A 6000-nucleotide genomic window follows, 5' to 3' on the forward strand; every position below is an offset into this window, starting at 1 on the left:
TAAATGAGAGTCGGGGTAGCTCCTTTTTGTGAACACCCAGCCAGCCAGTTAGCTATAAAATCCCTCTTGATAGCTGTTCTCTATTTGTTTTACCTGTAAAGGGCTTAAAAAGTCCATAGGTAAAAAGAAGGGAGTGGGCACCTGACTAAAATAGCCAATGGGAGAGCTAGAACTTTTTAAAATTGTGTAAAAAACCTTTCCCTTTGTCTGTTTGTTGTTGTTCTCTGGAGAGAGGAGACACAGAGCAGGAGCTGGGCTGAACTCTGATGTAGGAAGCTTTAAGCCAGGTATGAAAAGCCATCAGATCATACCTAGAGATTGCTTATCTGAAACCCCAGATATGTAAGCAAGTCAGGGAAAGTCTAGGAAGACACTATTAGGGTTATTTCTTTTTTTCTTATTGTCTTGTGGACTCCTTTGTGCTAATCCCAGGTGCTTTTGTTTTGCTTGTCACTTTTAAGATAAACCTCAAGAGAGCTATCTTGATGCTTAATTGTTGTATTTTTTTCTTCTTTTTGTTTTTAATAAAATTTACTTTTTTTAAGAACAGGACTGGATTTTTGTGTCCCTAAGAGGTTTGTGCATGTTGTTTAATTAGCTGGTGGCAACAGCTGATTTCCTTTGTTTTTCTTTCTCAGCTCTTCCCCGGAGGGGGCGAGAAAGGACTTGAGGGTACCCCACAGGAAGGAATTCCCAAGTGCCCCTTTCTAGGTTCTCAAAAGGTGGGTTTTTTTTGTGCATTTGGATGGTGGCAGCATCTACCCATCCAAGGTCAGAGAGAAGCTGTAACCTTAGGTGTTTAATACAAGCCTGGAGTGACCAATATTAATTTTTAGAATCCTTGCGGGCCCCCACCTTCTGCACTCAAAGTTCCAGAGTAGGGAATCAGTCTTGACAAAGCCATTTCATCTGCTTATTACCATCCACTAGTCCTTTCTGTTAGAGGCACCATGCAATGATCCACTTAATGTTTGAGCAGTGGGTTCAGTTCTAGGAATAAGGGCACATTTGGGGTTGTTACTTTTTCCCAAATCTGGACACCCACCTGGAACCGTCTCCTGGGACTAGAGTTGGATAAGTATTAATCCTGTTTGTCAGAAGCATGGAGATCACACACCTGCAGGCCACAGCAAGTGGCCTTTATCTTGTCTTTATCGTACCTGGCTTTTATAGGGAGCCTAGAGCACATTTTTATATCCTCTACTTTCCATATTACAGAGTATTAAAACATTGATCAGGGAAGCCTCATAACACTGCCATGAGGAAGGGAAATATTAGCAGCAATTCACAGCTGGGGAAACCAAGACAGAATGGCTAAATGATATGCCCAAGTCAAGTGCTCCATTAGCAGCCTTGGTCTTCTGACTCCCTACCCTATCCTCTAACCCCTGGACCAGGCTCTCACTTACTTGGGGTTCTTTTGCAGAGCAACCAGATCAGAGTCCCAAGAATGTTATGTCAGTTGCAGTATGGGGAGAAGCACAGCTCTCCTTTGTACAGAAAGCTCTTCTTTCTGCAGAGGCTAGCCTTTCACTAACAGCCATGCTGAGAGGTCTCTCCTAGAATGTCTCTCAAACTTTTTCATTCTGTGTGCGGACCACTTGGTAAGCGGACATTCCTCCTAGAAACTCTGCTGGAATCGAGCCCATAAGAGTGACTGAATTTTCAGAACAAATACAAGACCCATAGCACTGGCTCATGTTGGGTCTGGTATGGGCAATATCTTTGCAAGCACCCCTCAATCACAGGCCTTCAGTTTTACCTCGTTCCTGATCTGCAGCAAGCCCTGAGATGCCAGTCCTGGGCCTCCACAGAGCAATACCAATGCCCTTTCCTCTTGGCCTGCAGCTCTCTGTGCTGTTCTAGTCCTGGGCCCCACAAAATCTGTCACTGACCATCAATCCCAGCCTGCACCGTATGCCAGCCAGCTGTGCTGTGGTTCTGATATCTGGGCTAGACTGGGACCAGCAAAGCTATATCACTGATAGGATGTAATTGCTGATCTTTGCACTCTCACCACCTTCTTACCTAGCCCTTTGTGACTGATCTCTGGCTCACGCCTTGGCCCCCGTGTCTGTCTGGTCTGATGAAAGGAGTGATGAGCCCCTATCAGGGATATTTCATTCTGTCTCAAGAAATCTGACATCCAGACAGTGGAAACAAATTGGAAATAGAACAGAAATGTATTTAATCAGAGGAGAATAGTCTGAGCTATCTGACACTTGCGGGGAGGATGGATGGGTGCTGGGCCTCATCAGTCTCATCTAGGCCTCGACTGATGGGTGATGATGTTCAGACAAAGGTAATGCTCACTAGTCCAGTCCCTCAAGCTGCTGCATGAAAAATGAGCCTCAATGTAGGAGAGGGAGCAACAGCAAATGCATGTCTAAGAGTCCCCTGACTGCATTGTATCTAATTTGGCTCTTCTCAGCAAGTGGAAGGCAAAATATTTCTTCCTTGGCTTTTCCCAACCCACAGCCCCTCCAACATCTCTCCTCTCCTCTCCTGTTATTTATTGTTTGTAGGAGCGTTGTGCTCAGGAGCCCCATTCATGGAGCAAGACCCTGCTGTGCTAGGTCCTGGGCACAAACAGCACAAAAGATGGTCCCTGCCCCCCAGAAGCTTAGTCTATGCCAAGACTCCCCCACACTGCTACACACACACACACATACATACATACACTATGGGAAAGGCAAGGTGGTCATGAGCCTCTGGCACCTATTTGCAACCCTCTTTGGAGTCAGGCCCTCTCTTTTAGCAACATTTCTAAGAATCTTTTTTTATGCCAATTACTTTGGAAATATCTTAGCACAATTTTTAACAAGCCTTTAAATGTGATGTTACTATGGAATATACACAAGCCTCCATCACAGGTAATAGCCATCCCATAGGGCTCTCTGCTGGCTAAGCATAGTGCAGCTGGCACTGTTAGCCTCAGTTTCCCTCCCTGAAGTTGGTCTCCTTGGCAGTGCACACACGGGTCTGTGCTGGTGATGTGACTTAGCCTCCAGCCACATCACAGCAAACAGACCCCTCCTGGGATAGCAAAATCCAACTAAAAAGTCCCAAACAAGCAAAAAGGTCCCTCTGCCATTGGGGGCGTCTCTTCAACCCACTGTCTAGGCCCTGTCCCTTTCTGGGCTACATCTGAGAGTCTCTCTTTCTCTGTGCTCTGGGCTAGACGCTGGGCCCATGCTGATTCCCATGATGTTCCCTTTCCCCTGCAGATCCTGGCTCAGGAGTGAGCCACCCAGCCTGTGGTTCCCTTTCTAGTCTGCTCACACTCTCAGTCCTTTGATAAGCCCAGGTGTCCATTAATCTATCACCTAACCCCTCTTAGCCCCACCTCCTCAGGCTGGAAGCAACTAATTAATTCAGGCACAGGTGTGGCTGGCTCCATTTCCCCTTAGGGAATGTCTACACAGCAACTAGACACTCCAGCTTGCCTGTGCCAGCTAACTTCAACTCACAGGCTTGGGCTGTGGGGCTGGTTCATGGCTGTGTAGACTTCTGGGGTCAGGCTGGAGCCCAGGCTCTAGGACCCTGAGAGGTAGGAAGATCCCAGAGCTCGGGCTCCAGCAGCACCAGTGATGGCGCTTGTCACTGTAAAGTGGTGAACCTTATGTTTTCCATTCATTAGGCACTGGGAGCCCAGTGGGGGACCATGTCCTGGCTGCACAGCAGAGAGGAAGGGGAGACAGCACCTCACCTAACTCAATAGTTCAATGCAATAGACTCAATAGATTTTGTGGATGGGCTTCAAAAAGCCCTGTCCACTCTTCCATGGCAAGGGCTGTGTGCAGAGGTGGATTAAGGTTTCCTGGGGCCCTGGGCCAAAGCAAGTAGGGAGGCTTCCCGCCCTACCTTTTCCACCTGTGGTCCCACCCCTGTTCCACTCCTTCCATCTGCAGCCCTGCCCACAGCCACTCCTCTTTCTGCCCCTTCCCCAGGACCCTGCCCCTGTTCCACTCATGGTCCCCCCCATTCTGCCCACCCCACAACCCCCTTTGCTCCTTTCTGCCCCCCCTCCACTGCTGGGGGTGGGCTTCTCCCATCCCGCAGTTTCTGCCAGGGATGGGCTCGGGTGCTGCTGGCAGGGGGAAGGTGCTTCTCCCATCCCATGTCTTCTGCTGGGGATGGGGTGGGAGAGTGCTGCCAGGGGGCTTCCCTCATCATGCAGCTTCTGCAGGGAATAGGGTCAGGGGGCACAGGGGCTTCCCTCGCCCCACTCACTGGGCAGAAGCTAGAGGCCTCCCGTTGGCTGGGGTCCTAGGGCCTGGGCCCCATGGGCTCAGTGGCTTATCTGCCATTGACTGTGTGATAGTGACCATGGTGTGGAACATCAGCCAGAGGAGGCCATGAGTGCGAGAAGTAGGGGGAGAGCTCCAAAGAGCTAACCAGGGACACATGAAACTTCTATCTTTCATAAGACACCTTAGTTTAGTCCCAATTTCCTCCAACTATTTATGCTCATATCCATCGCCTGAGAGTCAGTAGGGTGGAGCGAAGCCAATAATGCAATGCTTTCCCTCCCCCCATCTCCTGCCACCACCTCTGCACATGGAAGAATAAATATTAAACTCAAAACTGAAAATGTCCAGAATTTAGAAACAAATGTGAATGGTGCAGTGTGTACAAAATCACACAACCCAGTGAAAATCCCCTGACATTTATGGGCATGGTCCATCCCAATCAAGGGGTCCCTGGGAGAGGGGACTTTATCAATACTAATCGTGGCCTCCCCTAGAAGGAGACCCTTTAGCTATAGCTTGGGGATCAATGAAAGGAAAGGAGGCCCCCTTACGAACTTCAGCAGCGGCCTGGTGCTAGTTGTTCCGACTTGTGGCTTAAAGGAGGGGGAAATGACCACTAACCTTGTGTGGTTGTTGGAGAATGGGGACTTCTGATGTGTGCCCTATGGAAGAGGGTCTGCATTATCACTGACCGGGGGTGCAATAGGAGGGGATGTCTTGAAGTGGGGGACTTTGACCCAGATCCTCAAAGATATTTAGGATCAATGGGAGTTAGGTGCCTAAATATCTTTGCAGATCTGGGCCTTTATCCCTGGGCCTTTCCCTAGCTGGGAAAGTCCTGATCTGAAGGGGTTTTGGGGAAAATGGCAATGATGTCTGCAAAACAGGTTCCTATGAAAAGGAACTGCGGGTTTTCTACAAATGGAAGTTTTATTTCACTGTTGTCTCTCCTCAGATTTCCACTAGTGTTGGCCGAAACCTGCTGCATTCATTGTGAGGCTCTCAGGCCTGTGACGTCAGGGCGCAGAGAGGGGAACTGCCCCGTCTCCTGTTCAGCATGGCCAAGGTAAACAGTGGGGATCTTCAAGGGCCAGGCAAATGTCTGTTAACGCCACCTGTTCAAGCAGCGAACGGGGGAGATTTAAGGGATGGCACCCGGGTGATAATAGTGATGGCTTGCTCTGTCACGAGGATGGATGGCCGGCAAGGAAGATGAGAATCACAATGATGACATATTGATCTCTCAGAGATTAATACGTGAGGAATGTATAAAAGAAGAAGTCCCTTCTCAGCCCTCCATCAGTCTGGCAGGCTCCTCCAATGCTGATCAAGTTTCCAAGGAGAAGAGGAGTCCAGAAGATGCATCCCCAGGTTCTGCTCTGCACCCTGGCAGTGCTTTCAGCAGCCTGCCACATGGATGCCTATCCCATGTATCCTGAGAGTGAGGGGGTGCAAGGTAAGAGCCATTACTGAATCTTTCTTTCACTTGGCTGGCAGCACCGATAAGCCAGGCAGAGTTTAGTCAGTGTCCTAATGGGCAGGTCCTGTCCAGCTCCGACTGGAATGACACCAAATCTGACATTTAGTTTGGCATCGACCGCTGGAAAGTGCATGCAAACCTGCCTGCATCTCCCTGCTTTGGTCTTAGACCTGGTTTGATTTGGCTCATCAGAACCACAAGCTAGCATGCCAGAATTTTTCTACAGCCAGTGAGATGGACTGTCCTGGTCTGGTTCTGTGTATAACT

The 6000-nt window shown here is 49.1% G+C and overlaps 1 protein-coding gene across 1 annotated transcript in view; it reads left to right on the plus strand.

Annotated features, from left to right (window-relative positions):
- Positions 1–5236, plus strand: part of LOC115657543 (interleukin-22 receptor subunit alpha-2-like) — a 72143-nt gene extending 66907 nt beyond the window's left edge. The window contains exon 8 of the mRNA XM_030575529.1: positions 5209–5236. The gene's annotated coding sequence lies outside the window, so the exon portion shown is untranslated. The remainder of the gene's footprint in view (positions 1–5208) is intronic.
- Positions 5237–6000: the final 764 nt, after the last annotated feature.

The sequence above is a fragment of the Gopherus evgoodei genome, chromosome 9 (assembly GCF_007399415.2).
Source record: "Gopherus evgoodei ecotype Sinaloan lineage chromosome 9, rGopEvg1_v1.p, whole genome shotgun sequence".
Lineage (NCBI taxonomy): Eukaryota > Metazoa > Chordata > Testudines > Testudinidae > Gopherus > Gopherus evgoodei.